General features: G+C 44.5%; 1 pseudogene; it reads left to right on the top strand.

Annotated features, from left to right (window-relative positions):
- The first annotated feature begins 3,074 nt into the window (after positions 1-3,074).
- On the top strand, positions 3,075-18,327 carry LOC104846500 (MYND-type zinc finger-containing chromatin reader ZMYND8-like; annotated as a pseudogene).
- Positions 18,328-18,561: the final 234 nt, after the last annotated feature.

Raw genomic sequence — 18,561 nt, 5'->3', positions numbered from 1 at the left:
AACTGTATTGTTTCTGTGATATTCTGATCATTTTCAAACTGTCCCACAATGACTGAAAAAAAAACTAGTTTGCAGGCCAAAGACTCCCAGGGGCTTGGGTGTGAGGGGACATACATGGCGGCTGCGACTAGCCAAAGACCCTGGAAGGTGGCAAACAAGGAGCCTCGCCTAAACTGGAAGTTTATAAAATTTTTCCATGAGGTGGCAGCAGTTCTTCAAGTAGTCGTGGAAAATTATTTTACTTAAAATTTTATTATATTTTGGGCCATTAGAGAGGTCTCTTTCATACCTTTGAACTTCACCTGTCTTTAAGCAAAAAGTATGACTTAAAAATATGGAAACTGTTTTCGCATGCTGCTATTTTCTTGATAATATTTCCTAACAATGGACGCAAAGTGAAGCGCTTCTCTCTCTCTCAAGGTCCCTTCCGCATGATCTAATGAAAGACACACACCTCACCTCCCTCACCTCCCACCGCCGCAGCCACTGGGAAGCAGAGGTAACCTGAAGCGCCGCCAGCAGGTGAAGCAAGCAGTCAGCGGTCTGGGCGTCTGGAAGTGCCTTGTGTTTCAGACCAGCAGAGTTCTACGCGCTCACATTCAGCAAGGCTGGCTGCCTGTGCGTTTCTGTTCTCTCAGAGATTGCACCGAGCTCGATCTCAGTTTACACTGCAGGAAAAGGAAGAAGAACGCAACCAGGCCCACTGAACTGCAGCAGAGAACAGAAGGTGGATGGCTGGCCATGGCACAGGACAAGTGTTGCAGGACTGTGAGCAAGGGGGTTAACTGGGCTCAGCCTGGGCCCTGCCAAATCGACAGCTGGGCACACCTGATCTCTCTAAGCCAGTTTTTTCAACCACAAACGTAGACAGCCACACCGACTCACAGGACTGTGCGGCGCAAAGGAGACAATAACCATGACAACACTTTAAGGCCAAAGAGATGGTAATTGTACTTTTATCAGATATTTATCAGGTCACCAGCTTTATTTTCTTCTCCTGTCTCACATATAAGAGAGACAAAGGGAGTAAAATCAAAGTCATTTTTTTCCTCTCAGAGGCAGCCAGAGTTCAGTGGTAGGATTCTTACCTCCCATGCGGGAACTGGGGTTCCACTGCTGCCCAACGCACCTCATACGCTGCCACCACCCGTCTATCGCTGAAGGCTCCTGTGTTGTTATAATGCCAAGCAGATCTCAGTGGAGCTTTCAGACTACGATGGACTAGGAAGAAAGGCCTGGCAATCTTGTTGTTGTCAGGTGCCATCAAGTTGGTTCTGCCTCATAGCGACGCTGTGTACAACAGAATGAAACACTTCCTGGTCCTGCCCCATCCTCACAATTATTGTTACGCTTGAGCCCAGTGTTGCAGCCACTGTGTCAATCCATCTCACTGAGGGTCTTCCTCTTTTTCGCTGACCCTCCACTCTACCAAGTATGATGTCCTTCTCCAGGGACTGATTCCTCCTGATAACATGACCCTGCTTCTAAGGAGCATTCTGGTTGTACTTCTTCCAAGACAGATTTGTTCATTCTTTTAGCAGCATGTGGTATATTCAATATTCTTCACCAGCGCTGCAATTCAAAGGCGTCAGTTCTTCTTCCTTCTTCCTCAGTCATTGTTCAGCTTTCGCATGCATATGAGAGGATTGAAAACACCGTGGCTTGGGTCAGGCGCACCTTAGTCTTCAAGGTGACACCTTTGCTTTTCAATGCTTTAAAGAGGTCTTTTGCAGCAGATTTGCCTAATGCAATGCATCTTTTGATTTCTTGTCTACTGCTTCCATGGGTGTTGATTGTGGATCCAAGTAAAATGAAATTCTTGACAATTTCAAACTTTTCTCCTTTTATCATGATGTTGCTTATTGGTCTAGTTATGAGGATTTTTGTTTTCTTTAAGTTGAGGTGTAATCCATGCTGAAGGCTGCGGTCTTTGATCTTCATTAGTAAGTGCTTCAAGTCCTCTTCACTTTGGGTAAGCAAGGTTGTGTCGTCGGTATAACGCAGATTGTTAATGAGTCTTCCTTCAAACTTGATGGCCCACTCTTCTTCATAGAGTTGAGCTTCTCAGAATATTTGCTTGGCATACGGACTGAATAGGTATGCGGAAAGGATACAACCCCGAGGTGAGCATCAGCAGGAAGCCCTGCCCCACCCCGGACGCCCTGGAGTAGGACATGCATTCAGAGCAGGGACTCCGTACCCTGCTGGGTGTTGGCAGGGACTCTGCTACCCCTCTAACAGTCACGTGACTTCCTCACTGTGTTCCTTGAGGCCACTGCTAGGCCAGAAGATGAAGCTGCTGACTGAATGGACCTGTTAGACAGCTCCTCAATTCAACCTAACAGGTCCTGCTTGCCCTCATGACTTCAATGGGCTTACTCTTATTCTTCTTTTGTAGCAGCATTTGGAAACCCTGGTGGCATAGTGGCTAAGAGCTACAGCTGCTGACCAAAAGGTCGGCGGTTCAAATCCACCAGGTGCTCCTTGGAAGCTCTATGGGGCATTTCTAATTGCCCTATAGAGTCGCTGTGAGTTGGAATCAACTCGACACCAATGGGTTTGGTTTAGTTTTTGGTAGTGGCATTTTAAATAGCTTTTTAGAATTAATCAACATTGAAAAGTGGATACCTGTGACCCATAATTTGAGAGAACTTATTTTATAGACTCGTAAAGATACCCCTAAAATTAATGTCCGAATAACCAAAGTCGCTAGATGACTACTCAAACACGTTACTGCAACACCTGTCTTCCTTTTCTGTGTCTACTCCACCTCTTCCCCAAATTGATGTTTAAATTCATGTTTTGTTTTGTTTTGTTTAACTAATTTTAGCACTTTATTCGTTACAACCGTGCTTGCGTAGCCTCCGTAATGAAAACCCACCACTCCTCTGTCAGTTTATCCTACTGTGGTCACTTGTGTGTTGCTGCAATGCTGGAAGTGGTGCCACCGGTATTTCAAATACCAGCAGAGTCGCCCATGGTGGACAGGTTTCCGGGGAGCTTCCAGACGAAGACAGACTAGGACGGAAAGCTTGGTGATCAACTTCCAAAAATTAGACACAGAGAACTTCCCAATGGTGCGTCCAAAGCAAGCAAGTCAGATAATGATCCAGACAGAGCATGTCATCAGGAGGGACCAGTCGCTGGAAGAAGACATCATGTTTGCTGAAGCAGAAGCCCAGCGAGGGCGCAGGAGACTCTCGGTGAGTGGGACTGGCACAGCGACCACAACAACAGACTCGAACACGCTGGCAAGTGTGAGGATGATGCAGGACCAGGCAATGTTTCACTCTGTTGTACATGGGACCGCCGTGAGTCGGCGTCAGCTCTACTGCAGGCTAACAACAACAACAACATAATGAAAATATTTAGCGGTGTTTATTAGTCGTAATTCAAAAGCATTTATTATATGCAGTTTTCAAATGTGAATATTCCCAAAATTTTCCTCATGCTATCTAATCAAGAATAATTTTCTTCACTATTACCTTTCTCTGGAAGATAATGGCATACATGTGAACTGAGCTCATAATCTTTTTTTTATTGTGCTTTAAGTGAAAGTTTAAATAATTCAAGTCAGTTTATCATACCATAACTTATACACACATTGTTATGTGACCCTAGTTGCTCTCCCTACAATGTGACAGCACACTCCTTCTCTCCACCCTATATTTCCCGTGTCCATTCAACCAGCTCCTGTCCCCTTCTGCCTTCTCATCTCACCTCCAGACAGGAGCTGCCCACATAGTCTCATGTGTCTACTTGAGCCAAGAAGCTCACTCCTCACCCATATCATTTTATGTCGTATAATCCAGTCTAATCTTTGAGAAGTTGGCTTCGTGAATGGTTTTAGTTTTGAGCTAACAGAGAGTCTGGGGGCCATGACATCTGGGTTTCCTCCAGTCTCATATAGACCATTAAGTCTGGTCTTTTTACTAGAATTTGAGGTCTGCACCCCACTTTTCTCCTGCTCCCTTGGGAAATCTCTGTCGTGTTCCCTGTCAGGGCAGTTATTGGGGGTAGCCAGGTACCATCTAGTTCTTCTGGTCTAAGGTTTTTGGAGTCTCTGGTTTATGTGGCCCTTTCCGTCTCTCTTGGGCTCATATTTTCCTCGTGTCTTTGGTGTTCTTCATTCTCCTTTGCCCCAGGTGGGTTGAGACCAATTGATGCATCTTAGATGGCCACGCGCTAGTTTTTAAGACCCCCAGATGCCACTCACTAAAGTGGGATGCCAGATGTTTTCTTAATATACTTTGTTATGCCAATTGACCTAGATGTCTCCTGAAGCCATGGTCCCCAGACCCCCAACCATGCTACTCTGTCCCTGGAAGTATTTGGTTATATTTAGGAAACTTCTGAGCTTTTTGTTTAGTCCAGTTGTGCTGACTTCCCCTATATTGTGTGTTGTCCTTCCCTTCACCTAAAATAGTTCTCGTTACGGCAGTGGGTTCTTTTTTTTTTGGTGGGTTACTATCTAATTAGTGAATACCCCTTTCCCTCCCTCCCTCCCCACTCTCGTAACCATCAAAGAATTTTTTCTTCTCTGTTTAAACCTTTCCTTGAGTTCTTATAATAGTGGTCTCATACAATATTTATCCTTTCGCATCTGACTAATTTCACTCAGCATAATGCCTTCCACATTCATCTATGTTATCAGGTGTTTCACAGATTCATCACTGTTCTTTATCATTGCATAGTATTCTATTGGGTGAATATACCATAGTTTATTTATCCATTCATCCATTGAAGGGCACCTTAGTTGTTTCCGTATTTTTGCTACTGTAAACACTGCTACAATGAACATGAGTGTGCGTATATCTACTCATTCGAAGGCTCTTATTTCTCTAGAATATATTCCAAGGACTGGGACTGCTGGATCATATGGTACTTGTATTTCTAGCTTTCTAAGGAAGCGCCAAATCGATTTCCAAAGTGGTTGTACCATTTTACATTCCCACCAGCAGTGTATAAGCGTTCCAGTCTGTCCCCAGCCTCTCCGACATTTATTATTTTGTGTTTTTTAGATTAATGCCAGCCTTGTTGGAGTGAGATGAAATCTCATTGTAGTTTTGATCTGCATTTCTCTAATGGCTGATGATCGTGAACATTTCCTCATGTATCTGTTAGCTAACTGAATGTCTTCTTTGGTGAAGTGTCTGTTCATCTCCTTTGCTGATTTTTTAATTGGGTTATTTGTCTTTTTCTTGTTGAAATTTCGCAGTTATCTTGTAGATTTTAGAGATTAGATGCTGTTCAGATCTGTCATAGCCAAAAACTTTTTCCCAGTCTGTACTTCGTCTTTTTACTCTTTTGGTGAAGTCTTTGGGTGAGCATAAGTGTTTGATTTTTAGGAGCTCCCAGTTATCTGGTTTCTCTTCTGGTGTTTGTACATTGTTAGTAATGTTTTGTATTCTGTTTATGCCGTGTATTAGGGCTCCTAGCATTGTCACTATTTTTTCTTCCATCATCTCTATCATTTTAGATTTTATATTTTGGTCTCTGATCTGTTTTGAGTTAGTTTTTGTACATGGAGTGAGGTATGGATCTTTCTTCATTTTTTTGCAGATGAATATCCAGTTATGCCAGCACCGTTTGTTAAAGAGACTGTCTTTTCCCCAGTTAACAGACTTTGAGCCTTTGTCAAATACCAGCTGCTCATAGGTGGATGGATTTATGTCTGGATTCTCAATTCTGTTTCATTGGTCTATGTATCTGTTGTTGTACCAGTACCAGGCTGTTTTGACTACCGTGGCAGTATAATAGGTTCTAAAATCAGGTAGTGTGAGGCTTCCCACTTTGTTCTTCTTTTTCAGTAATGCTTTACTTATCCAGGGCCTCTTCCCTTTCCATATGAAGTTGGTGATTTGTTTCTCCATTTCATTAAAAAATGCCACTGGAATTTGGATCGGGATTGCATTGTATCTGTAGATTGCTTTGGGTAGGAGAGATATTTTCACAATGTTAAGTCTTCCTATCCATGAGCAAGGTGTGTTATTTCCACTCATGTAGGTCTCTTTTGGTTTCTCGCAGTAGTGCCTTGTAGTTTTCTTTGTGTAGGTCTTTTACATTTCTGGTTAGATTTATTCCTAAGTATTTTATCTTCTTGGGGGCTATTGTAAATGGTATTGATTTGGTGATTTCTTCTTCGATGCTCTCTTTGTTGGTGTAGAGGAATACAACTGATTTTTGTATGTTTATCTTGTATCCTGATACTTTGCTGAAAGCTATTAGTTCCAGTAGTTTTCTTGTGGATTCTTTAGGGTTTTCTATGTATAAGATCATATCATCTGCAGATAGGAATACTTTTACTTCTTCTTTGCCAATTTGGATGCCCCTTTATTTCTTTTTCTAGCCTAATTGCTCTGGCTAGGACCTCCAGCACAATGTTGAGTAAGAGTGGTGATAAACGGCATCCTTGTCTGGTCCTGTTCTCAAGGGGAATGCTTTCAGACTCTCTCCATTTAGGATGCTGTTGGCTTTGTATAAATGCCCTTTATTATGCTGAGGAATTTTCCTTCTATTCCTATTTTGCTGAAAGTTTTATCATGAATGGGTGTTGGACTTTGTCAAATGCATTTTTTGCATCAATTGGTAGGATCATGTATTTCTTATCTTTTGTTTTATTTATGTGGTGGATTACATTGATTGTTTTTCTTATGTTGAACCATCCCTGCATACCTGGTATGAATCCCACTTGGTCATGGTGAATTATTTTTTTGTTATGTTGTTGAATTCTACTGGCTAGAATTTTGTTGAGAATTTTTGTGTCTAAGTTCATGAGGGATATTGGTCTATAATTTTCTTTTTTTGTGGTGTCTTTACCTGGTTTTGGTATCAGGGTTGTGCTGGCTTCATAGAATCGGTCTGAGAGTATTCCATCCTTTTCTATGCTCTGAAATACCTTTAGTAGTAGTGGTGTTACTTCTTCTCTCAAAGTTTTGTGAAATTCTCCATTGACACCATCAGGGCCAGGTTTTTTGTTGTTGTTGTTGTTGGAACTTTTTAAATTACCTTTTAATCTCTTTTTTTATGGGTTTATTTAGTTGTTCTATCTCTGTGTTAGTTTAGGTAGGTAGTGTGTTTCTAGAAATTTGTCCATCTCTTCTAGGTTTTCAAATTTGTTCGAGTACAATTTTGCTTAGTGTTCTATTATGATTCTTTTAATTTCAGTTGGGTCCGTAGTGATACCGCTCATGCCATTTCTTATTCGAGTTATTTGCTTCCTCTCCTGTTTTTCTTTTGTCAGTTTGGCCAGTGGTTTACTGATTTTATTGATCTTTTCAAAGAACCAGGTTTTGGTCTTGTTAACTCTTCCCATTGTTTTCCTCTGTTTCATTTATTTCTGCCCTAATTTTTATTATTTGCTTTCTTCTGGTGCCTGAGGGTTTCTTTTGCAGTTCTCTATTTGTTAGAGTTCTTGGATTAATTCTTTGATACTGGCCCTTTCTTCTTATAGGATGTGTGCATTTATTGGTATAAACTGATCTCTGAGCACTGCTTTTACTGTGTCCCAAAGGTTCTGGTGGGATGTGTTTTCATTCTCATTTGATTCTATGAGTTTCTTTATTCCATCCTTAATTTCTTCTATAATCCAGTAGTTTTTGAGCCAGGTGTTGTTCAGTTTCCATGTGTTTGATTTTTTTTCTCTTGCTTTTTCTGTTACTGATTTCTACTTTTATGTCTTTATGGTCAGAAAAGATGCTTTGTAATATTTCAGTGTTTTGGATTCTGCTAAGGCTTGCTTTATGACCTAATATGTGGTCTATTCTGGAGAATGTTCCATGTGCACTGTTGGGTGGAGTGCTCTGTATATGTCTATGAGGTCAAGTTGGTTGATTGTGGCATTTAGATCTCCAGTGCCTTTATTGAGCTTCTTTCTGGATGTTCTGTCCTTCACCAAAAGTGGTGTTTTGAAGCCTCCTACTATTATTGTGGAGCTGTCTATCTCTGTTTTCAGTGCTATTAGAGTTTGTTTTATGTATTTTGGAGCCCTGTCATTGGTTGCATAAATATTTATTATGGTTATATCCTCCTGGTGTATTGACCCTTCAATCATTATATAGTGTTCTTCCTTATCCTTTGTGATGGATTTTACTTGAAAGTCTCTTTTGTCAGAAATTAATATTGCCACTCCTGCTCTTTTTTGATTGTTGTTTGGTTAATATATTTTTTTCCATCTTTTGAGTTTTAGTTTGTGTCTTTAAGTCTAAGGTGTGTCTCTTGTAGGCAGCATACAGACAGATTGTGTTTTTTAATCCATTCTGCTATTCTCTGTCTCTTTATTGGTGCATTTAGTACATATACTTTCAACGTAATTATTGATAGGTTTGAGTTTAGTGCTGTCATTTTGATGTATTTTTTTTTTGTATGTGTTACTGACAGTTTTTGTTCCACTTAATTTTCTGTGCTGAGAACTCCTAATCTTTCAAAATAAGGCCTAATTAAAAAAAAAAAAAAACTATTCAGTATTTGAACTAAAACAATTTTATATAGCTTTCCTTTCCAGGAATAACAGTAATAAATTAAACAAGGTCTTGTTGCAATATGTGGTCCTGATAGTCTTGGTAAAAAACAAAATGTGCCCTGAACCTCTCCCTCCTAAAAACTGGGACTCTCTGTCCAGCAGCCTTGGAAAGCAAAAGGAAGAACAGCCCACGATAGCAACTTCTAGCCCGAAGCAGAACTCAGACTAGGGGCGGACACTTCTAGGAAGAAGCTGGAAGAATCTGACCCAAAACTCCAAACTGGTTGGTGGCCAATATAGGTTGGTGGGTTAGCCCTAAGAATAGGGCTGCCGTAACAGAATACCACAAGCTGGGTGGCTGATAAGAACAGAAGCGTATCCTCTCACAGTTCTTGAGGCCAGAAGTCCAAGTCAATGTGGCGGCCAGGCCATGCTTCCTCCTGTCTCTAGGGGAAGATCCTTGCCATCTCTCCTAGCTTTTGGCAGCCCCAAACGGTCCTTGGCTTGTAGATGTATCTGAACATGGCCGTCCACCCTCTGTCTCTCTGTCTCTGTTTATCTTCTCCTCTTTTGCAAGGATATCACTCAGACTGGTTTAGGACCCACGCTGCTACAGTATGACCTCATCATGTTACCTGATATCATCTTCAAAGACCCTATTTCCAAAAAGGTCACATTCACAGGTACCAGGGCTTAGGGCTTCAACATACCTCTTTGGAGGACACAACTCAATCCACAACAGAGAGGAAGTACTTCCTCCCAAGCTGTCTTGTAACTGGCTGGCCCAGTGCCCCGCTGTGCCTGCCAGAGCCCTGCACCCCAGAAAAGCCTGTTCCTGCTCTGGGGAGGCCCTTGTCCCTGGAGCCCTGGGTTGTGCAAACAACTCAAGTACAGCCCCCATGGGCAACTTTTTGGCTTGGAGTGCAGCAATTTCCCTTTTAGGGCCAGCCAGAAGCCACAAGTCCACTGGGCCATCTCAGTTTGTTCCAAGGCCACGCCGCACATTGTAACCACATCTCTGGTCCATCCTAACTTACGATTCACACTCTGCACCTGGAAAGTTCTTATATTTAACAACTATGCCTATGTACAAGGCAATCCGCTGTCACGTCTTACACAGCCACAGAACATTCACCATCTTCTGTAGACCAAGCCAGTGCTTTTAACCATAATTGTGTCTCATGAAACTCACAGTCAGAAAGCAGGAGAACAGAAAATTTGAACCTTCCAAATAAGTACATAGACTTACTGTCTTAGTCACCTAGTGCTTCTGTAACAGAAATACCACAACGGGTGGCTTTAAGGAACAGAAGTTTATTTTCTCACAGTCCTGGAGGCTATAAGGCCAAATCAGGGTCTTGGCCATGTTGAGTCCTTCCTTGTCGAGTCCTGGGCGTTCTTGGCAATCCTCACATGACTTCCCTCACGTGTGAGAATCTTTGTGTCTGATCTGCTCCTTTTGTAACTCAGAAGTGATTAGATTCTAAACTCACCGTACTCAGAGATGATCTAATTAACATAACAGAGAAAACCCTATTTCCAACCAGGATTACATCCACAGGTATAGGTAGGGCTGGGATTCCAACACATATTTGCGGGGGAGGGGGACACACAGTTCAATCCATAGCACCGAGCTTGGGGCAAACGTGAAGTGGTGAGCACCACTGAAGTCCTGTTTGAAGAAATGACTGCTGCAGGTGTGTTTCATCCCGACAACCTGAAAAGGATGATGTACCTGTGGCAAGCAGGAAGGTCAGGGTCTTTCAGGGTATACAAAAGGGACCTGCAGACACACTTCAGGGTTCCCAGGACACAAGATGGAGATGAAATGAAATATAAAACCAGCTGCAAAAGGGTACAGCATCCAACTCCAAGGTCACGCCCAGAGCCCAGGTGTGTAAAGAACCTGGGGCTTGGAGCTCTGGTCTGGGAGTCCCGCAAAGACACGCCTGGTTCTGCCCATTTAGCTCTGGGGACGTTTCCCTGTCTCCCTGCTGTCGGCAGCTCCCAGGCCAGCTTGGTGCAGAGTCAGGTCGGCTGGACCTGCTTCACCAGGAGCAAGGGGGAGCAGGCACCCTGAGGACTGCGTCGTGAAGCCGGTTAGGGACAACTTCTAACTGTCTCCATGCTGACAACCATTTATCTGACAAACTGTTTTGGAAAATTTACTTTGGGTGGAAGGCGCTGCTCGGTGTCCTGTTAGGAACAGGCCCAGAGCTGGGAGAACCTATTAGGCCAGCCAGGGGACACTGTGCAGCTGTGGCTGACCTGCCGCTTCTCTCGTGACATCCCCTACCCCCACCCTCACCCTCAACCCCACCCCTTTATATACTGTTCTCCAGATGGAGCACCAGGAATGAGGTCAGGAAGGGTCCGTGCTGAGGGCTCAGGAGCATTGCTGTCCCTCTCTGCCTGCCTTCGTCGCTGTGCCCTTGATCTAGATAGTGCCACGCCAGTGAACTGGTTGTCACAGAGTCCACTCCGCCTCATGGCGACCCCTGTGTGTCAAGTACAGCTTTTCAGAAGGAGATTGCCAGGTCTTTCTTCCAAGGTGCCTCTGGTGGACTAAAACCACCAACTTTTCACTTAGCACCAGCGCGTTAACCGTTTGTGCTGTCTCAGGAAAAGACAACGTTCAGCGCCGTCAGTGAGACAGAGGCAGAATATGCTGACCATGCTGTTTCTAATTTTAATCTGGATTCTAGACCCACAGCTACATTTTTTGAGAAAAACATGTTTTTCCTTGGTGGTCAAAACCAGGATGTGAAACCATATGCCCCAAGGGGTCTTGACCAAGTGACCATCTGCAGCCCTCAGAATACACGTCCTCAGGAAGAGTGCTGTCTGGCTGCTGTTGCCAAGGAGATATTTTTGCAAGATAGACGAAGAATGTGTGTAAGCATCTTGTGACCGTGACGTAAGCATCCTGTGAGACTATCTGCAATCACTAACAATGCTACTAATAATCAGTAACCAATCAGAGTGTGATTAGGACAATATTCGTTGATTTTCCTGTAATCGCCCTCCCTATGGTTTGGTTCCTGGTGTAAAATAAAACTGCCCCAGGACTACCTGGTTCCATTTTCAATGGGCTACATAATTCCTCAATTGCAGTTGTTTAAAACCCTTAACAAACCTCTCTGTTTTACCTTGAACCAGCGTTCAAGTTTTTCTCTGCAACAGTGTCATGCAGAGCCCCAGCCTCCCTCCTCCTCTCTCCTTCCCTCCTCCCTCCTGTCCCTCCTCTTCTCTCCTCTCTGTCCTCTTCCACTTCTAGCACCTTCCTTCTCTCCCCCTTCCCTCTTCTCCCTCTGCCCTGCTCTCCCCATTTTTCCGTCCTCTTCCTTCTCTTGCCTCACCCCCCTCTTGCCTCTCCTTCCTCCCACTCTCTCCTCCCCTCGCCCCCTCCCTCATCCCCTCAGGGGCCCATGGTCTCATTCTTGAGGCACTTCTGCCTCTCTGGGTCTCTGGTGTTTCTCCATTCCAGGCCACCTGACCATACAAACTATAGTCCCTTATCCAAGGTTGGAGGGTACTAGATGGCTAGCCTGGCCATCTTTATCGGGCTGGGCCCTCTGTGCCAGGCCACAAGACAAGTCACCGGCCAGCCTATGGGCAGGCTGTCTGGGTCAGATGCCTGCCCCTATGTCCACCAGCAGTCACCTCTTCTTAAAAGATGGCCTAAAGCTGAACTGACAAATGTTTTGTTGTACATATTTTTACCACAGTAGAAATAACAACAGAAAGACAGCCTAGCCGTTTCTTAGGAGTCCCTGGGTGGCACAAATGATTAAGGGCAGGGCTACTAACTGAAGGGTTGGCAGTTGGAACCCACCCAGCATTGCCACGAAAGAAAGGCCTGGCGATCTCCTTCCAAAAGGTCACAGCCACGAAAAACCCATGGAGCAGTTCTCCTCTGACACGCATGGGGTCGCCATGAGTTGGAGCTGAATCTATGGCCACTGGAAAGTGGTTTCTTATAAAGTTAAACACGCTATGTACCCTAACACCTAGACGTTAACCCGAGAGAAGTGAAACATGTCCACAGAGAGACTTATTTAAGAATGTTCACAGCAGCTTTATCCATAGAAACCCCAGACTGGAAGCCACGCCAATGTTCTTCATGGAGGAATAAACTGTGACGCGTTTGTACAGAGGATACCACTCGGCATGGTACGTGCCGCAACGCCAATTAGACACCAAGCCTTAGTCCGAGTGAAATAAGCCTTACGCACTCTCTGGTTTCATTGTACGAAATTCTAGAACAGGCAAAATGGTGACCGAAAGCAGACCAGCGGTTGCCAGCGGCCTGGGGTGAGGGCAGGAGACTGACTGCAAGGCTGCACAAGGGAGCTTTCTACAGGAACAGAAGTGTCTGTACCTTGACCTTGGTGGAGGTTACATAGGTGAATACACGTGGAAAAGCTCACGGAACTGTCCTCTTAAAATGAGTGCTTTTCGTTGTGTGTAACTTACACTTGAGTAAAATCGTTAAAACAAAACCTCTTAGTTCAGCTTCCCTGAGTGGGTGGTGCGATTTCGCCCGGAAATGGAAGCTGGAATGACAGGCATCCTGACCAACGTGTCCAGCACAAACCACTCAGCTGGCACAGAAGGCCCATTGTGATCCAGCCACAGACTCCCCAGGCTGGTCTGCACCTTGCCCCCGAGCCCGCCAGCACAAACTATTGGCCGTTCCCTTGGTGAGCCCTGTACTTTGACCCCTCCTTATCTCCACGCTGCTCCTCTCCTTGTCTTTGCTTTCCACCACCTGCCTTCTTTGTTAGGAAAGTTCCCTCTGTCCTTTAAGACCTGGGCTCTCCTTACAGCAGCACTGGCCATGCTATGTCCTCTGTCCTCCCATAAGTCAGTAAACCCTCCAGGACTAGGACAAGGGCATATTTATCTCTGCACCTGCCAAACCAACTAGCACTTTCCCTAAAACACACTAACAAAATGTTCGTGGTATGCCTATCAGGCTGGTGGTAGGCCCTCACACACTTCAGCTAAATAAACTCTCATGGCCTCCGTAGAAGTAGACACTATTCTCCCCAGCTGTTCCCCAGATGGGAAAAGGAGCTCAGAGGGGTTAGCAACAGTGCTCAAGCCTCAAAGGCAGACTGTGGCAGAGTTAGGTCTGCTGGGCTTCAAGCCCTTGCTCCTCCCTTTCACTCATTCATTCAACAAACACCAGTGCCTACTCTGCACCTGGCACTGTGCTAGGCTTGGAGGGCATGACAGTGAACAAGGCTTGGTTCATGCTTACATAGGAGAAAAGCTCACAGTGGGAAACATACTGAATGGAAACATGAATGAATGAATACAAGCTGCCTTTCCTCCCCTCCAGAATCACTGGGTGGTGCAAATAATTAAGGCACTCAGCTGCTAACTGAAAGGTTGGCGGTTTGAGTCCACCCAGAGGCATCTCAGAAGAAAGGTCTAGTGATCTACTCGCAAAAAATCAGCCATTGTAACCCTGCGGAGTAAGGGGTGAGGAACAATTGGAAAAGGAGGGTGAGAATGGTCACACAACTCGAAGAGTGTAATCAGTGTCACTGAATTGTACATGTAGAAACTGCTGAATTGGTGTATGTTCTGCCTATATATTCTCGACGACAAAAATAAAATAAATTAATTAAAAAAAAAAAACCCTATGGAGCGGAGTTTTATTCTGACACGCTTGAGGTTGCCATGAGCTGGAGTTGACTCCATGGCAAATGGTGTGTTCAGCCCTCTGCCGTCTGCACCAGCACGAGTGGCAGGCACCCACCACTTTCTCCTTCCCCACCCACTTTGGAAGGACTTCACCCATGAAACTTTAGCACACTCCACCTTAAAAGCAGTCAGCTCTAGATCTAAGGGATTGGATTGGCCAGTGGACTTACAGTTCTTTGGTGGGTGGATAGTCAGAGTTGGGTTTTTGCATTTTATTATAAAAATCTGGTTGGTTTAATTAACTAGGTTTATGCTGCCACATGTTGCATTTTTGCCTGAATTTGAGCTTCGAGTATGTGGTCACCATACATATAAGGGACCAAACATGAGTTTCCCTGTCATTTTATAAATTCAATGGCTCTGCTCTTCTCCCAGTGCCTAGAACAGTGCCTGGAACATAGGAAGTACTCAGATATTTGTTGTGAATAAATTTTGTTTCCTGAACTTCGATTTTGAAAAAAATGGACTTTCCTAGTCAGATATTTAAGAATCTTTAATTTCCTGTGTCTGTCTGAAATATGTCAGGAAACATCTCACAGCTAATTTTGCTTTTTACCTAAAAACAAAGTCTAACCTTTTATCTGTGGTCAAGAGTTCCTTGTTTTCTCCTTCTTTTCAATTCACTAACAGGACTGATGAAATTGGGCTATATATTCTGCTTTGCTCTACCACCCAGAACAACGCAATTTAGAAATCACGACCTCTGTTTTCTTAGTACCTCGGTTTTTATAGTAATTAAATCTGTCATCATAATACAATGATTGGCAGCACTGTTCACAAGAGCTAAACCTGAAAACACAGCCTGAAAAAGATTTTCCAGCAAAAGCAAAACCTTCACCCATTCCACGAAGGATAAACTGAAGGGAAGAGATGAGATGGATTCCCCAACAGTACATTTGGGCCTGGACTCTGACTCAGAGACTGGACTTGTCATAGATTTAGGAGAAGACCATCTGGGCAGGAAGGTCAAAAAAATAAGAAGGAACCCAAAGAGCCATCTCCCAAGCAGGAAGCTGTAGGTAAAGCTCCACCATCCACCACAGCGGTGGGCAGGCAGTCACCCCACAAGATGCCGGTTCTCACTGGCTCTTCCTCCCAAACCCCCACGGCTGGTGTCACGGCCACCGCCAGTCACAGCCCTGGCCGCCGCTGCCACCACGGGAAGCCCGGCGAGAAAGCAAAAGCCACTTTTACCAAATGAGACTGCCCCGGCCATGCAGCAGGTCTTCTGGAGCTCATCAAGTAGGTTTCAGACGTCCTCTCAAAAGTGGCACTGCAGAAGACGCAGCATCAGCAGCAGCCTCAGTCTTACCAGGGGACAAGACATCAGACCAGACAAGCTGTGAAAGCTGGCCAGCAGAAGGAGGTGACACAGAGCCCACCCACGTCCACCATCAGCTCGGGGTCCACAAATACCCTTGCGTCTTCAGTCAATGCTGACCTGCCATTGCTACTGCCTCAGCTGATGTCGCCAAATACACTAGCAAAGTGATGGATGCAGTAAAAGGAATAATGACGGAAATATGTAACGATCTCTCAAAGAAAACGCTGCTAGAAGCACAATAGCTGAGATTCGAAGGCGGAGGACTGAGATAGAGAAGCTCCAGTGGCTGCACCAGCAAGAGCTCACAGTGACGAAACACAACCTGGAGCTGACTAAGGCAGCGATGCGGCAGCACCTGGAGCAGGAGCGTGACCAGCTCATCACCGAGGTGAAGAAGCAGCTGGAGATGAAGCAGCAGGCGGTGGACAAGACCAAAACAGAGGCAGTGGTGCGCCAACTGCAAGGAGGAAGCCATCTTCTATTGCTGTTGGAACACCAGCAGGCCCACTGGCCCGAGCACATGGAGTCCTGCACCCAGTCAGCTCCTGCCCCTCAGCAGGGAGCAGATGCCCAGGTGGAGCCGGAAACACTAAACACGTCCTTCTGAGGTAGCTCCCCCAGCGCTCAGTCAGCCCCTCCAGAAGCAGCCAGCGCCTCGGAAGAGAAGAAGCTTCAGCTGACAAGAGCAAGGACGTGGCTCTACACTTGATCTTTCTGGCTCCAGGGAGGCACTCTCCTCCATTCTCTTAGGCCTGACCCAAGGATCTGTTAGCAACAGGTGTGACAAGCAACCTGCCCCTGCCCTGACCACCACAGACTACCAGCCACACCCCAGCTACCCAGCCAGAAGTACCATTCCCGGTCAGTGTAGCAAGTCCGGTTGCTGGAGCAGCAATGAGGAGAAGCGGGGGTCAGCACATTCCAAGCACAACGCCAGCACCAGCACGAAGAGTCTTATCCCAAAAGAGTCTCGGCTGGACATCTTCTGGGACAAACCATTCAAAATAAAACCTAAAAGACTCCAGAGCAAAACAGGAAACGGAAAAGCAATGTGAAACATGAGAACAGCCCACTTCAGACTTGAGAATTCCAAACATTCAGAATTTGCCTTTGCTGCTAGTGCAGAGGGAAGCTCACACTACAGTGTCCAGCAATAGCTTTGACCGAGAACTATTCGACCCACATGAAACCTATGCTTTGGATGTAAATAATATGCAACTTGTGGAAGCCATTGAACCTAGAGGGCCTTCCCCTTTTATATTTGCATTGAATTTAACGTATTAAAAAAGAATACAGATGAATGGATAAACAAAATGTGGTACATAAATAATTTTATGGACTAAATTGTGTCCCCCAAAAATGTGTGTCAACTTGGCTAGGCCATGGTTCCCAGTATTGTGTGGTTCTCCACCATTTTGTGATATCATGCCATTATTCTATGCGTTATAAACCCTAACCTCTATGATGTTAATAAGGCAGGATTAGAGGGAGTTATGTTAATGAGGCAGGACTTAATCTACAGGATTAGGTTGTATCTTGAGTCAGTCTCTTTTGAGATATAAAAAAGAGAAGTGAGCTGAGAGACAGTGGGACCTCCTACCACCAAGAAAGCAGAGCCTGGAGCAGAGCGAGTTCTTTGGACCCAGAGTCCCTGCATGGAGAAGCTCCTAGCCTGGGGAAGATTAATGACAAGGACCTTCCCCAAAAGCCAACAGAAAGAAAGCCTTCCCCTGGATCTGGCATCCTGATTTTGGACTTACAGCCTCCTGGACTGTGAGAGAATAAGTTTATTTGTTAAAGCCATCCACTTGTGGTATTTGTTACAGCAGCACTAGATAACTAAAACAAATAAAATGGAATATTACTCAGCCATAAAGACAAACGAAGTCTTAATACATGGTACAACATGGATGAACCTAGAAAACATTATGCTGAGCAGAATAACTCAGTCACAAAAGGACAAATATTGTATGATCCCACTTATATCAAATATCTAGATTAGGCAAATGCATTGAGACCAAAGCTGACTAGTAGTTCCCAGGGATGAGAGAGAGGAGGAAAGAGGGAGTCATCGCTAGGGGGACACTGAGCTTCTGTTACAGGTGAGAGAAAAATCTGGAAACACGTAGTGTTGATGGTTAAACAACGTGATGAACGTAATTACTGTCGCTGAATTGTACATGTGAAAGATAAACTGCTGTGTGTTTTGCTGTGTATATTTTCACCCCCTCAAAAAAAAGTTGAAATGAGAAAAGTTTTGTTACATATGTATCTGGCATAATTTTTTTTTTAGTGATGAAACTAAACTATTGCTACTTATATCAACGCGGATGAATCTCACAAACACAGTATTAAGCGAGAGGGAAAAACAGAGTGCAAGAGAGTATTGGACACAGAGTTCAAAATAGCCAGCAAGCATTGTGGCAAAGGGAGTCCAGGCAATTGTTACCTTTGCGGAGTAGTGAGTGAGGGTAGGGGCTCGGGGTTCTGGCTGTTGTCACTATTCTATTTCTTACTCTGGGTTCTGGTTAAAGAAGTATGTTCATGTTCAAAACATGACGCTGTACACCACATGTACACCTGTCTACATGTGTGGCATGCATCAGTAAGAAGGAAAATAAAAATAAAAAAATGTAACAAAGCCAAATTTCAGCAACTTGTCCAGAGAAAATGAGGGATTTTTATCCATTTGTTTTCTTTTCTGTAAACTAGCAAGCACTGACAATGAGATAAAATTGGGTTTTAATTTTTAATTCTACATTAAAGAATTTTTTGTTTCATTTAATTAAGTGAACACTTCTCACCCGAGGTGTAAGGTAATCTATAAGATTACCTGTATCTAATTGACCCCCATGCATCTGTCAGTTTGTTGTACTGTGGGGGCTTGCGTGTTGCTGTGATGCTGAAAGCTATGCCGCTGGTATTCAGATATCAGCAGGGTCACCCATGGGGGACAGGTTTCAGCTGAGCTTCCAGACTAAGACAAACTAGGAAGAAAGAACCAGCACTCTACTTCTGAAAAGAATTAGCCGGTGAAAACCTTATGAATAGCAGCGGGACA

This window comes from Loxodonta africana, chromosome 12 (assembly GCF_030014295.1).
Source record: "Loxodonta africana isolate mLoxAfr1 chromosome 12, mLoxAfr1.hap2, whole genome shotgun sequence".
Taxonomy (NCBI): Eukaryota; Metazoa; Chordata; class Mammalia; order Proboscidea; family Elephantidae; genus Loxodonta; species Loxodonta africana.
This window is presented reverse-complemented; position numbering and strand designations above follow the sequence as displayed.